The sequence below is a fragment of the Clupea harengus genome, chromosome 3 (assembly GCF_900700415.2).
Source record: "Clupea harengus chromosome 3, Ch_v2.0.2, whole genome shotgun sequence".
Lineage (NCBI taxonomy): Eukaryota > Metazoa > Chordata > Actinopteri > Clupeiformes > Clupeidae > Clupea > Clupea harengus.
In genome coordinates, this window is record NC_045154.1 from 21,970,437 (window position 1) to 21,993,823 (window position 23,387).

The 23,387-nt window shown below is 42.2% G+C and overlaps 1 long non-coding RNA gene across 1 annotated transcript; it reads left to right on the forward strand.

Moving 5' to 3' along the window:
* Window positions 1-482: 482 nt before the first annotated feature.
* Window positions 483-12,822, forward strand: LOC116219592. Its single transcript, XR_006152327.1, has 3 exons — window positions 483-1,050; window positions 10,991-11,028; window positions 12,509-12,822. It is a non-coding gene; the product is annotated as an uncharacterized LOC116219592 (long non-coding RNA).
* Window positions 12,823-23,387: the final 10,565 nt, after the last annotated feature.

The window sequence follows — 23,387 nt, forward strand, 5'->3', positions numbered from 1 at the left end:
ATACATGGCCTTTTTTATTTTCATTTACAAATAAATTATCACTTTGACACTCTCTGACGCCATGGTTCTAGTGTTAAATAGATTAGAAGTGCCTGGGAAACCTGAGCCCAGCAGCTGTATGAAACCATGACATATAGAACGTATTTGACAGGTAAACAGATCGTTACGACCCTAACGCAAATATTCATGTGGGCTAAGGGCATGTAGGCTACACACTCTCTGCTTTTTTCATAAGATGGGGAACGTACTATATAATTCAGACAGGTTTATGTTCTTTAATCCCTGACTGCTGCCTTCCCCCAGTTATGTTTATGGTTTTTTGCATATAGAGTGGGGAAGTGGGATCTGATCACATGTGTTCACATGTGTGCGTGCCTTGTAATATGTTTGCACTTACATGATATGGTTTTTCATCCCACTGGAAAAACTGTGTTTGTTTGTACCCCCCCCCCCCCCCCCCCCCCCATTTTCCTTCTGTGAGGCGCATTGTGTTACCTCCTGGTACGAAATGCGCCGTATAATTTGATTAGACACATTCTAATGCCAAGTGTGAACTGATGCACTTAGAGCTGCCCACTTGCGATCGGATCAACCAAGAAACATGGCCAGCGGGTGCCGCAGGTGTGTTTATCTTTCATTTCATATGACTATATACCATCAAGATTTAGAAGATGATATCTTGGTTGCTTATAAAAACATACCTCAAACATACCTCACTGCAAGTTGTTGCATAGTATTCCTTTAAACTGGTGGGGTTTTGCAAGTATAACTTTCAAAAAGTGTGTCTTGAGTTAAATTAAATTCACATTAAATCTTAATGACACCAGAGAGGGTTTCTTGTCTCTCACACAGTGAGTAAAGTTCCAGCTGTTTTACATCATGTGGGGTGCTGTTTATCAAGACTTGAGACCTCTGTACGTCTCGCAGACTGTATTAATGAGAATGAAAATGATATCAAATGATTGTATCACAGCAAGGAGGAAATGACAGAAGAATCTCTGGAATTGCAGGGGAGGGAGAAGATTACAAGAACCACCCACTAGTTGTGTTGTAAGTTACACTTCAGCAAGTTTCAGGAAATTGATTTATTGTTACTTTATTTGTGTTGTTGAACTTGGCAGAGCAATGGGTAGCAAATCTAGAAGCCAGCACTACCCCCAATGTGCTGTTTTTGCAATGCTCATCAGTTTCTCCAGTCTTCAGTTTCCTTGTTCTCCCACAGTTCTTTTGTTTAGGGATACGGCTGTCTGTGTTAAAATGAAAGCCCCCCCACACACACACACACCCGCTCACACACACACATACAAACTTATAATTCACAATTATCAATTAGGAGAGAACAATAATAGCACATAATAGTTATTTTAAATAGCAAATTACTGCATGTATATTCAGTTATATGTAGCTGTACATGGTAATATGGCAGTTGTGTAAATGCACAGTATTTAGCAAAATATTCTACCATTGCAATGGGCCATAATTTGAAATAGAAATGATTCATTCACTATTCATTAACAGTCCTCAGATATGCCCCACCACCTACCGTCATAATGACAGGGCATTTTATTGAAATTTGACTGAATGACCGACTCTTGAGAAGGAGATAAAACAAGGAAATTCAATTTAAGTTTTTACGAGTTTGCGCCAATCTCCAGCAGACCTTATGCACACAGACGGAGATCGGCAAAAGCAATAAGTGGAGACTTATGTAAGTTTTATGCACGTCGATATGTGTGCTTTAGTTTCTGTCCAAGTGCCCCAGAGAAAGCTCAACAAACAGGGACAGCCGTTTTATAGGCAGAAGACATATACACCTGTAGGGCTAGGGCTTATGTAACCCGTTATCATGTACTTTTATGAAAACCTGACAGCACAGAGTTATTGAAGTTGTCAGTCTACCTTTGTATATCTAAGATTTCCAAATGCCATGGCTCCAGCTAAGTGGGAGATACTGTTTTTGTGTGCACTGTTGTATAACTATAGCATGTCAGGCAGCTGATGTGGACAGTGGGCATCGATTATTACACAGACCAATGCGTTTTCAGTCATCCAGGCAGGATGTTCTAGCATTTATCTATCTCTGTAGTCTCTCGTCAGCAGTGTTTTATGGGTGTGTGAGCATTTTGATTAAATTGCTATTACTTGTTCAAGCTGCGCTTGTTCAAGATGTGACCAAAAAAATCAATAGTTATAATAATTTAACATAAATCAGTGTTCTGGAAGAGTGATTGCAGGCTAATGTGTAACTATGTCTAGTTAAAGGCATAAATGGTCCTTCAGTCTATCTCAAAGCGAGTTTTCTTTTGTCAGCTTTGTCAGAAGTGTGTGTTGTCGTGCCTCATCAAATCTGAGCATGTCACACGTGTCTTTTGAACATTGTAACTGGAATGGCAGACCATAATACATGTTTTTACAATGTTCATTGTTCGCCTGAGAAGCTATTAGAGAGCTCAAACTATTTCCTCCCATAGTTTTAGTACCTAAAGTTAAAAATACACGTTTACTCACAGAAAACATAAACACAGGCTGAAATATTTTGGTCTGCATCTGAGGAACTATGTCAAGAAGCTATAAATAGCTATAGAAATAGATGGCATGTGAACAGCCGGCCATTTGTAGCAATCATAATTATTCATAATAACTAAGGTCTGTGTGACCATGGCAACTATGTTTGGTTAACACAAATCTTCATTTATTCAGTCTCTTTTTAACATCTAGATTGGATACGTATTTATATAGGGTATAAATATATATATATATATATATATATATATATATATGGGGTATGTACACTACCATTCAAAAGTTTGGGGTCACCCAGATAATTTCGTGTTTTCCATGAAAACTCATACTTTTATTTATCAAATGAGTTGCAAAATGAATAGAAAATATAGTCAAGACATTGACAAGGTTAGAAATAATGATTTCTATTTGAAATATTAATTTTGTTCTTCAAACTTTGCTTTCGTCAAAGAATGCTCCATTTGCAGGAATTACAGCATTGCAGACCTTTGGCATTCTAGCTGTTAATTTGTTGAGGTAATCTGTAGAAATTTCACCCCACGCTTCCTGAAGCACCTCCCACAAGTTGGATTGGCGTGATGGGCACTTCTTGCGTACCATACGGTCAAGCTGCTCCCACAACAGCTCAATGGGGTTGAGATCTGGTGACTGCGCTGGCCACTCTATTACAGACAGCATACCAGCTGCCTGCTTCTTCCCTAAATATTTCTTGCATAATTTGGAGGTGTGCTTTGGGTCATTGTCCTGTTGTAGGAGGAAATTGGCTCCAATCAAGCGCTGTACACAGGATATGGCATGGTGTTGCAACCAAGGCACTCTTCCAGCATCTTTTCACCTATTCTGCGTCTCATAAATGTTCTTCTGTGTGATCCAAACACCTCAAACTTTGATTTCGTCTGTCCATAACACTTTTTTCCAATCTTCCTCTGTCGAATGTCTGTGTTATTTTGCCCATATCAATCTTTTCTTTTTATTGGCCAGTCTCAGATATGGCTTTTTCTTTGCCACTCATCAGGCCAGAATCCCAGAGTCGCCTCACTGTAGACGTTGACACTGGCGTTTTGCGGGTACCATTTAAAGAAGCTGCCATTTGAGGACCTGTGAGGCGTCTATTTCTCAAACTAGAGACTCTAATATACTTGTCTTCTTGCTGAGTTGTGCACCAGGGCCTCCCACTTCTCTTTCTACTCTGTTAGAGCCCGTTTGTGCTGTTCTCTGAAGGGAGTAGTACACACCGTTGTAGGAAATTTTCAGTTTCTTCGCCATTTTTCGCATGGAATAGCCTTCATTTCTAAGAACAAGAATAGACTGGCGAGTTTCACATGAAAGTTCTCTTTTTCTGGCCATTTTGAGAGTATAATCGAACCCACAAATGTGATGCTCCAGATACTCAACTAGCTCAAAGGAAGGCCAGTTTTATAGCTTCTCTAACCTATTTCAGCTGTGCTAACATAACTGCACAAGGGTTTTCAAGGGTTTTCTAATCATCCAGTAGTCTTCTAAGGCGATTAGCAAACACAATGTACCATTAGAACACTGGAGTGATAGTTGCTGGAAATGGGCCTCTATACACCTATGTAGATATTTCATTAAAAACCAGACGTTTCCACCTAGAATAGTCATTTACCACATTAACAATGTATAGAGTGTATTTCTGATTCATTTAATGTTATCTTCATTGAAAAAAACAGTGCTTTTCTTTGAAAAATAAGGACATTTCTAAGTGACCCCAAACTTTTGAACGGTAGTGTATATATATATATTATGGTCTGCCATTCCATATATACATACACCCCCTCCCAATAAGGCCCTTCATTGCCTACCCACTCTCAATTTCAGCTTAATTGTGTGTCTGTTGTGTGTCTACTGGGGTCTATTTATTATGCTTGTGCTGTACTAAGCAACAAATTCAGTGTTCTGATATTCCTAAAATCAGCGAAGCAAGGACGCAAATCCAAGAAAACAATTAAAAAACAATAAAAAAAATAACGAATCTAATTTACTGACAGCGGCTGAAGTGGATTCAAGGGTTATGTCCTTACCCTCCGACTACGAGCTACTTATGAGATATGTAGCTTTTAAGCCCTCATGTGAGTTCAATCCAACAGCAGGGGATATATACTTTTACATTTTTCCAAACAAAAAGTTCAAAATGTCCAGCTCACTGTAAACACTGCTCAGATTTCAGCCCACTCGGGATGCACTCTGAGTACACAAAGTGCTGGTGCAAATGGAGATCACTCCAATATCCACTCCATTATCTGTAAATGGCATCACTAATCTTTTATCCCACTCCAAAGGACACCAAAAGTTCTTCTGCCGCACGTCCACTTGGGCCTACTTTCTCAACAGTTCACTCCCCTTTCATGTGAAGCATGTCTTAATTCGGACGCAAATAGCAATGCCATCCAAGAATAACACTGTTCAAGCCTTCATTACTCGACAGTTTGTGGAGATGATATAATGAACCGCCCGCAAGGGAGGCGCATCCTTCTGTGGCTGTGGGTGTCATGTGAACTTCTGTTTGGACTGGGGCACGTGGGAAAGTTTGGCCACTGGAGCTGAGCTCATGCGAGGGAGAAGAAGGGTTCCTCCTGGGTTTCATCTCAGTCAAACATCTCTCCTCTCACGCCCCCCCCCCCCCCCAACACACACACACACACACACACACACACACACACACACAGCCCTTTATGCCTTTGTCACACGGGAGGAGCTTCATCCCTTCATATTTTTCACTCAACTAGAACATATGTCGACCGTTTCAGCCAATTCATTTCATGGTAGAAACTCGGCGAGATTGCTTACATTCCTGCTGCCACTAAGAACCGTCTTTCTCTTTCGCACACACACACACTCTCACACATGCACACACATGCACACACACACACACACACACACACACACACACACACACACACACACACACACACACACACACACACACACACACACACACACACACACACACACACACACATGCACACACACTCACTCACACATACACACACACACACATTCATAAACACACTCACATGTCCACACATCTGGGCACAACTGGGACCCTGCTGACAAACTGTTCCTTGGGGGGGGGGATAACTTGTAGCGTAATAGCTGTGCAGTTGGGCATGGCAAACAGCATGGTTGCACACACCTCTCCACCACCACCAATCCTGTGAGGCCAGGCTGAGACGGGGTCTTTGTGTGTTGTGTCCAGCCTGAGCTTGAGTTATACCGGCTGTCCGCCTCCCCCACTGTCTTGCAACGTCCCGTGACAGCCTTCACTGACGTCGTGAGCAACAGGCCCGGGCCCTGTGAAAATAAGCAGAAATAGGTTTTCAGGAGGGCCACATATCAGCCCTGAAAATCTGGGCTGTCAGCTATCTGGACCACTTGGCCTCTTATTGCTTTTGTGTTTGAGCGACTGCGGCTCCTCTGACGCCTCCCGGAGAGGACAGAGGGTGAGCAAGCGGCCCCAGAAATAGCAGCTGCCAGGCCCTCTGGAGAAAAGTGTTTTTGCGATAACGGACCACAAGGCCTTTCCAGGTTGCCCCTATCGCAAGCCAATTAAAATGCTTCCTTTTCCCTCGGCGGCTTTTCAATACACACACCACGCTCCGCTGGCCCATGCTGGTCGAGAGGGTTTATGATTAGCTAAAGCGCCCGTGCTGATTGTGTCCTGCAGTGCCCGCCATGTTTGTCTGGGCGCAAGTGCCCCTGCCAGCCCCCGGGGGGTAGAGTAGGCGTTTTTCCTCTCAGTTGTTGCTGTTATCACTCACGTTCGGAAGGTTAAAAAGCAGCTAAGGCAAGCTCTAAATGGCAGCCTTATAGCTTTGACCCCATTTGGTTGCTGTACTTGTTTTCTAGGAAGTAAAGCTCAAGTGTGAACCAGCACTACTAGGAAAAAATGCCAATTTCCCAGTGCTGAAACTCAAGGGACAATGTACTGAGCTTCCTGGGATGTTGCTGGCAGCCTACATCCGGTATTCTATATTGCAGGGAACGGTCTCTTGTCACGAATGACTAATGTCCAGATGGATTATGGAAGAACAGCAGTTGCAGTTGTTTATCTGTCCTCAGAACACACATGACCTATAGATAGCTTAGAGAAAGTGGGAGTGCTCCTAGTGCTCAGCACAGACCTCAGTCCTGTAAAGCTGTGTCCATGCTAGGCCCAATGCGAGCCTCCTTATAGAAAGGATCATATTGACTTCAGTTTTATATTTGAAATTGCTCTCCTCAGACCATCATCTCTGTAGTATAGGTTTATTAGGTTAGTATAGGTTATTATATGTGTATTATATGTTTAGCATATTGTATTTTATATTTATTTTGTATATTTAGTGCCCAGTCTGACTCTGTGATGTTCTTTGCATCTGACAATAAAAAACTTGAACTTGAACTTGAACTTTCAGGAATGTAATGGCTTTGTTATATTCCATTGCTTGCTTGTATGAAAATGTGGGAACGGTCTGGCTGACGTGCATAGGTCTAAGTGCACATAGGTACAAGCGCCTGTACAAGTGCCAACAAATGGTCCATGGAATTTCATGCCATCATTTTTTCTGCATTACGCGTATGTATGCTATATTTGAGTAGGGAGCCTTATGTAATTTCCACCATTTCACAGAGCACAGTCCATTTGACCCATGCCCTACACAATGCTAACGAGTCATCTGCAATCTTTTGCTGTTATTAATAATAATAATAATAATAATAAAACGTATATAGCGCTGTAAAACCATTAATAGCAACACTGTGGTAAAAAAATCAATTTAAACATTTCAATTGCCCTCACTGAGTTATGGCCCCATATTAGAAGTATCTCATATCTCCTTTATCAAGAGAGATGAGAGAGTTATGCCACTTGTCAAAAGGCTGTTAAGTGCTTAACATCAACAAAGGATGTGTCTGTTCCTGGAGGAGAGCAGAGGGGTATTTCTGCACCACATGACATGAGTGGAGTGTATTATACACACAGACATGCAACTGCCAAAGGTCTCAGAAGGAGCTGTGAAATTCTTAAATGCTATGGGAATGAAGTGCCGTACATACTGACCTAGGTCATGCCTGTAGTTTTTTGTATATTTTCTTGAGTTTTTCTCTGAATATTTTCATATTTACATATTCTGGACATTTACAAAAGATTTCCATAAATTCACAAGAAACGGTGTGTTTTAATATACATGGTCTCCGAGTGGAGTAATTCATCCACACCAAATCTAAATCAGTCAGACCAAACAATTGCTGTTCTAGAAAAAGTGATGAACAGTGTCGAATGACTAAGTATCCTTCTGAAACTGAAGCTAAATCCAACAGCAGGAGCCAGACAAACACGTGATTAAGTGATGACTTCATGAGTAACGATGACAGAGAGGCAGTGTGTCGCTACACTGTCTTGTTTTGTTGACATTCTTTCATCTCGAGCAGTCTGCATTAGATCATGTCACCCAGTTTGAAACCTCTTTGTGGGAGTCCTCACTTTGGCCAGTCACCTGTCTAAGGGTGAACTCAGATGAAAGGAAAAGAGGGAGGAGGATGGCTGCCATTTTAGTCCTTTTCCTTTGGCACTTCTCTCTTTCCTCTAAACTCGAAACGTTCTTTCAGCAACATTTAACTGATAATGATCCAGTTTAATGACCACTTTTATGACACCAGAGTTAGCCGTCATGCATCCTAGACAGAATGATGGATTGTGTTAGTTTTACCTTGATTCACAGTCAACTCACCCGGGACACATTGTGAGGGAAGGTTCAAGGGTCTGCACTTGTGAGATCTCTTGTTTTGCTTCACACCATTCCTGTCTCATTGGACAGATTTTTCTATCTTAGCTCTGAAGGAGCGGGAAAAAATGTCTGAATGTGTACAGTGTGCATGAGCGCAAAGAAGATTGTTCAACTGAATATGAAGTTATCGACTTCAAGAGCTATTTGTGTACAGGAACCTATTTCAAAGAGCCCTCTACAAGATGGCATGTGCAACGTGTAGATCATACAGGTTTGTGTTTAGAAAAATGACACAGAAGTTTAAAAAAAATGATAATAAAACTGTTTTAGGCATCCAATATCACCGAGAGAGAAGGAAGGGCAGTCGACCTCTTGATGCTGAACAAAGCTGAAGATAACGCATCCACGTGATATTAACTTTGGCACGACCTCCAACACATTTCAAAGTATTAATCCATGTATTAATTCTGTGGTGTGACAAGTTAATTAGCTGGTTACATTTTAAGTTGACACTTTATCAGTAAATAATGTCTGAGTGTGGGCATTGGGCCTGCATTTGTTCCTTTGGCACTTTGTTTTGATTTGTGTGTGGCACTAAAGCTGTCGGAATGGCAAGAGATGCTTGTGCTCACCCAGCTTTGGATGATTTGAGAGCATTAGTCCAGGAGAATTACATGCTGGGATGAGTGTGGGATGTGCCAAGTGTAGGACAGAAAAGGACTGACTGAAGCAGACAGTGATTCATTCAGACACTAGTTGTATTTCATATGGTGTGATAGGACTGAAGTGAATAAAATATTATATTTACTGTACTAAGAGCCAACTACGTTCTCCTTTTGAGATTTTAGCACTGGAGCGGAACATCTGTTTGTGTTTTGGCCTGTGTGACCCCGTCCACTGCCCATTTCCCATTACCATTTCGACATCCTGGGTTGCCAGATACGAAACAAATTGGCAAGAAAACACTGCGTGCGGCAGCCATGGAAGCAAGCAAACAAACTGGATAACAGAGATAACGTTAGATTCTACCCGAACTAAAAATCCTTTGCATCCTTCTAAAAAGCTCCATGACCAGAGACGTAGTTAACTGTGGGTACATATTGTAGATGCATTTGAAAGCTGGAGACAGCTTAGAGCCCAGAAAGATTTTAAGATGGATGCCAAGTTGACAGATTTTCTTCTGAACAGGTATCTAAGCATTTAGCTTCAGCTAAGGTTAGCTAACCTTAACTAATTTAGTACGGCTACTAGTAGGAATGGGCATTTTAGGTAATTTCAGCATTTAGGTATTCACATTCATTCTCTGTGGTCCATGTGCAGCTGGGTTATCAAGGCAGCGAGAATTTGACACACACAGCCGGTGAAGAGATCCCAAGTAGCGCTTGCTAAAACCGTCATGCTAAAACATGCTAACGTTAACTGCTATTAGTCACATCCCAGGAGCAGAAGGGGCCACAGTTGTCGGAAACAACCCGTGTGGCAAAAATATACAACAGAAACCGCAAGTTTGACTGTAACTTGACTCAATTTACGAATGCAATTACTCTATACGTTGAACAAAAACTCCAAACCGAGTAACGTTACTCTTGCCCATCACTAACTAGCTGTTTATCTATCTTATCTTATAGAAACCATATACCTTATCAAGTTATTTTAGAAGACAACTTGCCCCAACATTTTGAGTTTGGACTGTTGTATCAGTTATTTCAGTTTAGTTCAGCTCAGTACAGTAACAAATGCAAATTTGAGCCAGAACAGGTTGTCTTTGTCCATCATATCTGACTGATCTGAAAAAGTAATTTTACTATGTTTGCAGGCCAGGGTGAGTGATGATAACAGTACATATGAGGCCACTCTACATATTAAGCTTTTTAACGTTTAAGTTGTGATATTATAGCAATGAATTGCATCAGGCAAATGTAGATGTATCAGTCGATGGACAGTCTGCAAGCCTTGAATATGACTGCCTAAATTGGGTTGTAAACAGCAACGTCAAGTACATGGAAGATGGTGTGGTCAGAAATGATTAATGTCAACAATAACAATAACTGTACTTATATAAAAATTGCAGGGCTTGTAAAAATTAACATAAGAATGAATAATGAGTTCTAAAGAGGTTAGTCTTTAAAGGCTTTGTGATACTCGTTGAATATATAGCACTACGTACAGTAGGTCATTCCACCACTGAGGTACCGCTAATGAAAAGAGTCTTGATTGCCATCTCTTGCTTTGGAAAGAAGACCCCACGTTCTGCAGAGGAATGAAGTGGTTGAGTTCTTCCTAGATCCTGATAAGGTGCATTGCACACAACGAAGGGAGACCATCAACTCATTTTGAACATTGAGTGATTCATATTTTAATAGCAGAGTGTGTGTTGTCTTCCTATGTGTGCTAGGATGTCAGTGGGTCATTGGTGTCAGAGAATCACTGCTCTGTGCCTTGTTAACACCATAATGCTGAAGTCACATGTTATAATAAAGACATCTTTAGCACTTCTTTCATAACTTCATTTAAACAATTCCATTTGAATTAGTTGGTCAGGTTGTTTCTGTTTTACATATGGGCATAATACATTTGGCAAACTGAAAGAGAAATGCTGTATTGAATCCACAGATGAGTCAAGGAATGAAATCAAGCGCATTTCAAAACATGTCTACTGGATGAGTAGTGATCAGTGTCTATTCAATATGTACAGTACTGTTATCGCAGCTAACTTTTTTCATCTTTCCTTTTTTATTTAGTTTGGGAACATCACTCTATACATGACTACAGTTGTCTGGTAAGACAGTATGACCTTCTTATAACTAGTGTAGTCAACAATATAAAAGACTGTGAATTATGTTTATGCATAATAATACTACCATTATGTTGTGATAAAGTTGTGGACTGTTGATATCAGCTATGACCTCCAGTCTTCACATATCAACATGTGCATTACTTTCAATAATAAAAGAATAATAAAAGAATTAAAACAACAAAAAATCTCAGAACACACAAGGTAAAATGATAAAACAATTGGCTGTTCATTAGACATAAGAACATTACAATTGAAAAGGTTTTCCTACAAAAACATTTTTACAACACCATGGCCAGACAATACATTTATCTCATACGACTCAACACTACAAATATGACCGTAGCCTTTTAAAAAGGGAGCCGTACGGGGGAAGGATCATGTAATCTGTTAAGTATTGGCCCTGGAGACTCTGCACCAAGGACAGGCCTGAGCCAAAATCAATTTGCTGACATTTTAACCTGATTATTCAGAGAAAGCAGAGCCGTGGAAGATGTTTCCCTAAAGGGTAAATTAAAGAACTGGTCCTTTATGTTGGGTGTGTTTTGATGTTAAAACATGACTCATGCAATAATTTGTCTAGCAAGGTTTCATTAGCTTTATCACATTTGAATTTCTGGAGTGTAATTCAATCACAGCAACTCTATCAACTGCATCAGCAATCCATGCTCTGGTGACATATTGCTCAGTAGGCCTGTACTGCAGACTATAGTATCAGAAAAAAATTATTAATCTCCTAGTCTTCACTAAAGAGGGAAAAAAGACTTTGACCCCCCTGAGCCTCAAAGATTATTATCCATATCATGTGAGCAGCTCTATACGGTTCCTACAGACAATAAAACGTCCAGTGCCGTGTGGTCTCCGGCCACTTAGCTCCATATTCTGTCTAATCCACAGGCTGTCAAGGCCTCATCAGACACCTCTACCCTTCAAAGCAGGGGGGAAATGGGAATATTTCACATGGCCTTCCCCCTGACGCTTAGTCTGCTCCCATCACTGTGTTTGAGAGGAATGTGGCCCGGTTCTATAAGCGATGAAGACTCTTCCTGTGCTGACGGATCATTCTTGTTGTTCTCTGATGTGAGTGGATGGGACTAGTCCACTGTGACAGAGTAGTGGCCAGGGAAGTCCATGTTCTGAAGGACTCAAACAATGTAAAGACACGTGAAGTTGTACATCTTGAAGGGGCACAGAATACCTTAAAGGTAGTCTGTGTGATTTGTATGACTTTCACATCTTTTCATTGCATATATAAAAGGTACAGTCTATGGACCTAGCAATTTCGATTTGGAATATAAATATTTTCCTTATCCAGTTTTTCAAACATTCACTAATAATTTCGTTTTGTTTTAGTAATTAAAACAAATTGAAGTTTAAAAAAAATTCTCATTTAAATAGGACCATGCATTGAGATATAGCTCTATCTCTGATTGATGCTCTCTGTCCTTTTCATATCCCTTGACAGGCACCAATATACCCATACAGTCTCAGAAGTGAAGACTGAAGCAGTTTGGCCGGCACAATTACAGGATATAGCCCATCTCCTACACCATCTTGAGGACCACTTCATCAAAACTACACTCACCTCATGACACTGAAAGGAAAGATCTCAATACTTCAAACTGGAAAATACTCGCCAAGAACCCTGGCTCTCTGTGGCCAGTCTATTAATCAGCAGCATTTGCGAGACCACCTCTTGTGTAGAGCTTAACTCAGGTTTACGCTAATAAGCCATTTTTGATGAAAATCCTCGATGAAAACTTACATGCGCGCATACTGAACTATTCAAATAATCATCCAAGTGAAAACTGAAACTTCAGAATGTTGTGTACACTAACAATTGTGTTGGGCTTTTCCTCTGAACAGTGTTCAAGGTTTTGTTGAAAGATAACTGTTGTTACGGCTTGTTATTGTTTGCCCAGGTGAACGTTCCAAGTGAACTTCCTCAAAGACTACAAAAGAATGAGATGCTGCCAAGATATAAATGTGGCTGATTGACTTTTGACTGCAATATAAAAAAAGATAAATAATCAAAACCCAAATATAAGAAACAGTGTATTTCTTGGCCCTGGCAATCATGAGTGTATTTTCTGATTTATTTGTTTATGATTTGTAAAATCATTGTAAAACGCACCATTATCAAGACCCTCCAAACAAGGAAATGTACCCTGTTGGAAAACAGCAACTGTTTCAATGGTTTACTCACATCAGAGGTGTATATGTAAGTTTAATATACACCTGCTGACAGATGGATCATTTTGAAGTGATGTCCACACATGCCTGAGCTGATTTTGAAACTTGACAGGAAAAATTGAACTCTTCTCCCTTTCTCACTTGTGATTTCACAAGATGTACAAATTACGAAATTGCAAAACGACACAGATAACAAACGCTCTCAGAATAACAATAACAATAACAACATGATGTGGGCAGAGTCTTATCGTGGTAAGTGAGCATAAATCAGAAAGATCAAGCAATCCCCAACACTATGAAAATGCAGAGTTTGTGCTTTTCACCCCTCTTGATGGAAGAGTCTAATAAGAGAGTCAGATGGGGGGTAAGGACAAAATACCTGCATTATTGCCAGATCAAATACTCCCTTTCTGGAAAGTGTGCAAATGACGAACAGATGAAAAGAATATGGTTGCGCAATCTCTTCTCCCATCTGGACATTGAGAGAGAGATGTGTGGGAAGTAAGTAATGTCTTCTAGGTCCCTTGAGAAGGCTCTTCTCTACTGACGTGCCTTGATCACTGAGTGTCTTGTGAATGAAATCGAGGGACATGTTGGCTGTGGTTTGAAATAGAATGAGGCCCATGTGGGGACAGTGATGGCATCACAGCCTGGCCCTGGCAAGCCACCAAAGAGTTTGACTCGAGGGAGGTGTGAGATAACTGGTAGACGACGGCCTCTGTACACACATGGCCTCTGTCCTCTCTTTCCAAGTTTGTGTGTGTGTAAGAGTGTATGTGCGTTTGTGAGTGCATGTGTGTTTGTGAATAATGCCGCAGAGGAGTATAGCTTTGAACAGGGAGCGCAAAATGTTTGTTGTTTCATCCTCAACGTCTTTCTTTTAATCCCTCTGTCAAGATTTGCCCTCCTTCGTCTCTAGAGATTAGCCATAGTTCACTTAATCCTGCTCCCCTGGTATCACATAATTTTTTGCCCACAGACAAATTCCACACCTATCAAAATTCAATTGTTTTCATAAATCAGTTGAGATGTTATTTTCTCCCCATGTAGGCTTTGTAAGCTGAAAGAGGATAAAACTTTACATTCTAAAAAAATATTTTTAATGATTGGCGTAGAGATTTGAGTGGAGATCAAAACTGTAGATGTTTGTCAGGTTTTAAATAGCACGGGCACCTGTGGTAAAATACTGAATATGCACATTTAAGCGGAGATGTGCGTCATAGACTGTGTAACATTTTGTTCCTTGTCATCCTTCATCAGACATGTCACTTGTCATTAAATCGGTCACCCAGACCTGAGATTTCTGCAAATAAAGATCAGGAGGACACGGCCACTGGAGCTTGGAATGATTGGTTGTCATGGGGCCCTCTCCTGATAATGCGTCCAATCTCAACGCTTCATTTCCTGAAACTTTTTACCAGCTGTTGTAAAGACGCAAAGAAATATTGATCGAAAGTGCACAGCACATAGAGCGGTAGCTTTTGGAAAAAAAGGACATGTATTTAAATGAAAGTATAGGAGGTTGGAAAAGTCAATATCGCCGTTGGGTTGTGTCCGAAGAAGTACAGATAAAGGGACTGCACATCTGACGTTGTGTTGTGTGACGTTCCACTGAGATTACACACACCAGGAACAGTGCCGGTGTTGTACATGAGTGCAGTGCATCAGCATGAAGCAGCACACTGTACATAGAGTGCACTCTTGCCAAGTTTACATCCTAATTTTCTCCCAATTATGTGCCTCAGATTGAAGAATTGTTTTATGATTTAGTTCAGCTAATTTGTTCCTTCGCACAGACATGTAATTATTATGTAACTATAGCATTAGTTATTCAGGGAGAGAAAGAAAGAAAAAAAGAAAAATGAGTTGTTCGTTACTGAATGAGACCATCTGTTTCAGGCAGCAGTCACGAAATTGAGCTTTTGTGGTCAAAATCTACATACTTACACACTATTGGTTGGATGACTGGAATCAATGTCTTGCACAATAGGAAAGCCTTCCGCTAAGGCCAATTAGAGTGTGCCTTTAATCCAGAACAGACACTTACAAGAGCCAGTGGACTTTATAAGGAAAAAAACATCATCATTACAGTTATCAAGAAAGACATCCTGACTGTGGTCAGAATATAAATAAGCTTTTAAGCACTACTATCAAAAAATGATATAAAGTTGTAAGGTTCTCTGTTCCTGGGAACCTTTCACTTGGTCAAATAAGGAAGAACAGATGTGGTGTTGACTGAAGAGAGTCACTTCTATTATCATGCAGCTTTGTCTGCTGATGCTTGTCTGAGCAGACTGACCACTGTTTCCACTGGGGTTTCCATTTGTCTCCTGTTTTCCCACTAACTCTCGCGTGCCCCCCTCCCTTCTTCCTTTCTCATGGGCTTGTGGGTCACACTTATTTCACATTTTAAGGGTAAAAGGTATTTGGAAAATAGAGGATGCCAGCATGTTCGTATTTGGTATCAATTGAATTGTCTCGGTGCGAGGAGTGCAAAGGGTCTCAGTTGTAGAACAATAGGGTCAATCTTTATAATCTTTACCATGAGGATATGTTGGTCCTCAGTCCACAGTGACACACCCAGATGGGGTCACAAAATGCAGCCCCTGGATCCTACCTCTTGCCACTGTGATAAGGATACCCCCGATAGTTCAAAGGTCCCAAGATTTGTAAATAGTTTCTCCTTGCAAAATTCCTATTTGCCTTGTAAATTTAAGAATATCTTTGTTCTGGCTGGGTACTTAAGGGAAGTGACTAAATATATTATGTCAGTGTTTCTGCATTCAGAGCTCCTACACACATTATTGGTGTGTAGCCATTAGTGTGAACAGGTAGGTGGTAAAACCTGCTAGGCTCTAGGCCTGCCGCACCTCCACCAGTGCCCTTTGGGCTAGCTGCGGGGTCATCAGCTGGGGACCACCTTTCACAGATGTTTCGCCCCTTATCCCGGAACATCTCCTGGTGGCGGGGCAGTGAACAGGGACGTCTCCCAGTCACCCCCCGCAGCTAGCCTTCGTCAGGAGTTGCTCGCTCCCCATGCCTTGTCCCGCCTCCTTAACCAAAGCCAAAAACTTGCCTTCTCTGCTTCCTCAGACAGCTCTCTGGTGGCTTTGTGTAGCTCCTTGCCCCTCAGCCCTAGCTCTTTAAGTAGGCGAGTCATTGAGCTTCCCACAAACCCCCTCGTGCCAACCTCCACTGGAAAGAGTAGTGTACTCCAACCGCTCTCCCTGCACTCCGCAACCAGGTCAGAGTACTTTGCCCTCTTCCTTTCGTGGGCTCCCTCCATCCCCTCCTCCCATGGCACCGTCAGCTCCACAAGCAGCGCAGATCTCTCCGTCTTGGCCCACAGCACCACATCTGGCCTCAGTGTGGTGCTGCAGATCTCCCCTGGGAAGTGGAGCTGCCTGCCCAAGTCCACCTCCATTCTCCATTCCACTCCTGGCAACAAAAGGGTGGATGCTGGTCTCCTTCTGACAGTGTCCCCCTTTCCCCCTTCCCTAAGGAAATGGGTCCACTGCTGGCTCCCCGGCTGCCTCCCAACGCTTGCCTCTTGCCTGTTCCTCTCCACTACCTCTGCCAGTTTCCTCAGCACCTGATCGTGCCGCCATCCATACCTGCCCTGGGCAGTGTTGTGCATGAACGCGTTCAAAAGAACGCGTTCATTGAACACGTTCATTTTTATGAGAACGATGAACTGAACGCAACTTCATGACAAATAATGAATTTGAACGGTGAACACGTTCATATTATCTGAGGTCCAGCGCCACTGAGGTCTAGCTAAAACATTACGGAATGTTTTCCTTCTGCTGAGGAAAGACACTGTCTAAATCGAATGCTTGTACCATGTCTTTGCTCAGTACCTGTTAAAAAGGCCATAGTAATTATTTGTTAAATTGCCCAGACAGACCATGTTTCGGTAAATGACCATATTTGGTAATTGCGTTGGTCATGTGACTCCACTTCTCACGGTGCAATGTTTTGATATCGCTTCATGGCATATTTAGATGGAGTAGCAGTTAACTTCGGGCATATTTTCACATAATTGAACGTTGCACTTAGTTGAAGTTGTGTGCGTCCATGTATACGTGAGTTTGACTTTGTAGCTTACCTTGTTATTATGTGTTTGTTATAGTTTAGCTTTCTCATCATTGTTACGAGCACTGTCACTTAATTGATCTAGCATGATGCACTGTTCGTGAACTCGCTTAGCATAAGCTGCTAATGTACAAATACGAGTGTTACAGGGTTTACCTATGCTAACATTTGAGCGGTCTTTCATTTAGTGTACATGCCCTTGTTGATCTGAGATTAAGCTAGTAGCATATCATTGCTGAAGAGCAAGTTATTATTATTAGTTCCCTGTATAATTCATTATTTAAATGGTACTACATACTAATTAAAAAAAAAATGAAAATGAACTGAACTATGAACTAGTTCAGAATTTAAATGGTGAACTATGAACGTGAACGATTCATGTTTACTTATATGAACTGAACTTTGAACTAGTTCATGAAAGGTGTGAACGTGCACAACACTGGCCCTGGGATAGCGCGGTCTTGCACCCTGACAGAGTGTGTTGTAGGGAAGCATTGATGGTCCCACAGAGGTCACAGGCCTGCTCCGTGCCCAGACGTGCCCGTCTTGGAGGTTTCGGGGGGAGGGCAGAGTGTCGTAGGTTGCCCTGATGAGGAAACTGAGTAGAGCCTGTGGCAGTTTCCAGAAGTCTGCCCAGCTCACCACCAGACCCGCAACCCCCTCCCACGTCATCCAGCGTCCCTGCTGCCCCTGTGCCACTGCCTTGACCCTGTACTCTTCCTCTGCCATCTTTTTCACCTCCGAGACAACAAGATCCTTCCTCTCCTTCCTGCTAGCTCTGTACCACAGAATAGGCGGATCTCCCCACAGAATACCACAGAATAGCGCGCCCCGTCTGGACTCTGCCCACCATCTCCTGGTGCTGCAGCCTGCCCACTGCCTTCTGCACCTCCTCCTCGGCCCTCCACTTCCTCCCAGTCAACACCCGGGCTTCCATGTCCTCACTGTCTCATCTGTAGATTCCCTCAGCTCCATCACCAGCCTTGCCTTCTCCTGCCTGTAACCTATGGTGATAGATTTCAGGGGAAGCTGAAGTGTGTTCTTTCCATACAGGCTGGCCGATGAGTGGCCCCTTGGGAGCCCTTGGCTGACGAGGTGACTTCGCACAGCTCCATATCTCTGCCAAGTATCTCTGCTTTCTCTTTTGTATCACTGTTAATAGTATTATAGCTTTATATTTTAATCTTGACTTAGCTGATTCATTGTGTTTCTAATATTTCTTTGATTTTGCATTGTATTTGCTCATTCCTGGCATTATAATAAATTGTAAATTGTTAATCTATAGTATAGTCTCTTATGAAGTAACTACCTTCCAGTAGTAACAAGGGGTATCAAGCACTCACTGGGCAGAGTACCTCTAGATCGCGGCCAGTGGCGGCGCCAGATATTTTTTTCTGCAGGTGCTATGGGGGTGCTCGGCGTTTTACCGAGGGTGCTATGAAATTAGGGTGATAGCATATGTGTCACATGGTTCTCTACTACATCAACCCCCCACCATATCGTCATATCTGTTTACATGTTTGCTCTCTGAAGCGTCTTTGTGGTCCATGAAAAGTGCCATACAAATCGATCGTATTATTATTATTATTATCATTAGGCTGCTTCCGACGGACGCGCATATAGCCGTGTTCCTCTGCGACGGTCACTGACAAAATGCATGCAGCATCAGCATGTTATAGATTCCGCAATCCCAAATACTTCACTTACTTCAGTGGGGGTTAAAGTTCGACGTTCCTCTTCTTCTAAATCAGATTCAGATACCCCTTGCATTTCTTCTTCAACACATGATTCTTCTACTCGTGGAATTTTGGGTACTACCGCTTGACTTTGACAGTGCACTAGCTCTCTTTCTCCTTCAATCGTCAGGAAACCTCAACATTCACGCATGCGACGTGTCTGTGTCGTGCTACGTGAACAATCTGTTCATTTCAATCTGTTATTATTTTCTTTTGTGATTGAAATATTATTATCACACAATAAATTAAATGAAGAACGCAGAATTAAATGAAATAACAATAATAAATAAACCATTATTTTCTTGGGGGTGTTATGGGGGTGCTATGGCTAATCCAGGGGGAGCTATAGCACCCCCTAGCCCCCCCCTGGCGCCGCCCCTGATCGCGGCAGAACTGTGTGATGGTTTAAACAGACACAGATTACTGACTCTGTAAGGGTAGTAACTGAAATATTGCCGTGGCAACAGTTCATGAACTATTTTACAGACTGCTGGCAGAGTAGCGTGGATATCCGTAAGTCATTCCTTTGTGAACGTTATGAACACAGATAAGTCCTTGATGAAAGAGTAGTAAACTCTCAGAGAGACATAGTATTACTGATTATCATTTGGTGAATACAAGGCACGAGCGATATATAAGTCACTGCCAAAACACCAGATCACGCATTAAACCTTCAGCAAGATTTTGAAAAGATCATTACCTCATCACTCAAAAGGGCCATGTTCCCAACCATATCTGAGCATATACAGAATGTCACACTTTGAGAAAAGTTAAACACACAGATAACTGCATATCAGGCTAAGGCTAAGGATTATTTTTCTCTCTCTATCACATATCAATAGCAGAAATGTTTTTCAGGATTTTTTTTGCTGAGGTCAACAGACATTCATTGAAGCCACAGTGTGGCTACTGAATGTGAAGAGCAGAGGACATTCAAATTTTTCTCTCTAAATTTAAATTTAAATGAATCATTTTAATGAGCTTTGTATCTTCTAGAAACAGAATTGAATTACTGCATCATTCCCAGAGGCATGATTAAATAAATACTTTGTCCAATTAGCTCCATTCTCTGCCACTTACTGAGGACTTGCTTTCACTCAGATTTCTTCCACCTCTATAGTTCTGCATCTCTTTCTGGTTCAAGTAAAACGTTTTTGGACAGTTTCTTCAAAAAGGAGCTTTGGGGATCTGTGAATTCAAGCGCTTCCAGACTTCCACTCCAGACGATAAAAAATATGGCCATAGTCTTCCTGTTGACTTCAGTGGTGAGATGTTAGGTCACTTTTGCATGACGTCTTGATGGGCCTCTCATGCAGTGAGCTGCATATGACTAACACCAGTGTCATAAATTCACCACAAGCCTTCTGTCTGAGGCAAAGCAAAAGCGGAATCAACCAACCGAGAAATATCATATCAGCTGTGCAATGCATCAAAGCAGCCATTTTGTCTGACGCTCACAGGGCTTCTCAGGAGCATGTCACAGAACTTCTCCGGAAAAACTTGGGAGGCAGGAAATTAATTAACGATTTAATCCTGAATAGGATATACAATCATAAAGAAATGTAACAGTGATAACAGTGAGTCTCTAGAGTAGGGTAAACAGTCTTTAGCATAAGCCCCAGTACACAACCCCGGCAAATGGCAAGAATATCTTGGATCCTGCCGATGGGAGAAGGGGCTTGCCACCCCCCGGACATCTAGACAGGGACATCTAGACAGGGACATCTAGACCAACTGGTGGTGGGGAGGAGGAGGGGATGTCAGTCAGCGTACTGAAAGCAGCAGAGAGGTTGAATGAAAGGCGACAGTTTTAAGACATGCCTCCTATTGGTTTGTAGAAAAGAATGAATCGATGTCGTCAGCTATGAGTTTTCCCGGTAAAATCTTCGCTCAAGCTATCATTTGATAATAGTAATGAACGAATGAATGACGTAGACTACAAGTTTTCCTGGTAGAGCTTCCGCTTCAGCTAAGCATTTATTTAAGTGTAGTTTGAATCCTATGACCACTCTTTGTTCTTCAGCTGTTGAAAGACATACTGGCAGGAGCACACACCACCTTCTCTGTGAACTGTTAATGTCAAAGGGGAAGAGCCCTTGGGCTAAACAGCAGGCATACCCCGATGAGAATTGCAGCAAGGCTCTTAAAGGTCTCATTAAACATGAGCTTGAAGCCATCCATGCACAATGTATTTTTGTTTGGGTCAGAATACCCTGTAAAAATATAAGAAAAGCTTTCACAGCAAAACATCATCAATCACAATCACTAATGACACTAGTGACGTAGCACACTGTTCTCTATGATAAATCAGATGCTCAAGCCCTGCAGCTCCTCCACCACTACTCCCTCCTCTGATGACTGCAACCGCTTCATGGACTTCTTTAAAACAAAGGTTGAAAATATCAGGCGCAACATCACCCCCCCCGACCAACCTGACCTTCCCTCTGATCATGCCCCCCATGATGGCCTTGCCCTTGATCTCTTTGCTGAGGTCACCCAAGCTGAGCTCTCCAGCATTGTTTTAAAAATGAACTCCACTAGAGGGTCTGTGGAAAGGTTCTATTTCATGTGGGGACCGTTTTTGTCGTATTTTGAGAGTCTGAAAGAGTTGCCCACTGGGTGAGTGTCCCTAACTGTAACTGAGACCCCCCCCCCCTCTCTATCCTTTCCTAGCCGTTTATTTATTTATTTATTCTTCTTTCTATTCATTGCCTATTTATTTATCTCCTTTTTTCCCTATTGATATTAGATCGCCTCACAGAATGGTTGACACATTGTAAATATTTACTATATTTGAGCCACTTAATGTGTTATGGACATATGAGGGCCTATGTTTTGTAAGAATATTGATGCATAGCTGTGAAAATGTACATTCATGACTGAGAAATGTTTTTTGTTTTTATGAACATACTAACTGTCAAGAGGTGTATGGGGAGGGTGGGTGAGGGTAATCTTGTTCGTGTTTAAAAAAAATGAAAACATGGAGGAAAAATGCTTGAGATACTGCCTGTATTGTGCAATTCCTTCAATAAATAAATTATAAAAAAAAAATTACAAAAAATGAACTCCACTAGCTCTTTGGACACCATCCCCACATCACTATTGAAAGCGTGTGTCACAGCCATTGTCCCCACTGCAACCTACGTAATAAACAGGTCCCTGTCTACTGGTGAAGTAGCCCCCTCCCTCAAACTGGCAGCCATCAAACCTGTGCTTAAAGAGCACAATCTGGACCCTGAGGACCTCTCCAACTACTGTCCCATCTCAAACCTCCCCTTCTTAGCAAAGGTCTTGGAAAAGGTTTTCACCCTCGAGCTACATGACCATCTCCACACCCACCAGCTTTATGAATCTTTCCAGTCCGGTTTCAGACCTTTCCATAGTACTGAAACTGCTCTGGTGAGGGTTGTAAATTACCTCCTAAGGTCGCCAGACTCTGGCTCCCCCAGTTTACTAATCTTGCTGGATTTAAGTGCTTCTTTTGACACAGTGGACCATAGCATCCTGTATCGACGCCTCCAGGAGGTGGGAATTACAGGCACTGCCCTGGACTTTTATTCCTACCTCACAGAACGGCAGGAATATGTTGCCCTTGGCAATCTCACCACCAGCATTACCTCCGGTGTCCCCCAGGGGTCAGTCCTGGGGCCCCTGCTCTTCTTAATTTACATGCTGCCCCTGGGAAAAAAAATACGGAGCCATAACATCCAATTCCACTCTTATGCTGATGATACGCAAATCTACCTCCGAACGTCACCTGACAAACACCTGGCACTATCCCAGACTACCAAATGCCTGGATGACATCCAGCACTGGATAAGCAAAAACTCCCTACAGCTAAATGGCGGTAAGTCAGAAGCCATTCTTATTGGCACCCCCCATCAAACAAAAAAGGCCGGTATCACCCACATCACCATCAATGGTCACCCCACTCCTCTCTCCTCACTCGTCACAAACCTGGGTGTCAAGCTGGACTCGATCATTGTCCTTTGATGCACACATTAAATCCATCTGCCAAAAATCATTCTACCACCTGAGAAACATCTCAAGGCTGAGACCCTCTCTACCCAAACATGCTGCAGAAAAGTTGATGCACGCATTCATCAGCTCCCGTCTTGATTACTGCAACTCTCTGCTCGCAGGTCTAACAGCGAAAACCATCCAGAGGTTACAGTATGTTCAAAACAGTGCTGCCCGGGTTCTCACCCGGACACGAAAATCGCAAAATATCACCCCAGTCCTCCACTCCCTCCACTGGCTTCCAATTAATCAAAGAATCATTTTCAAAGTCCTTCTTCTTGTTCACAAGGCCATAAACTC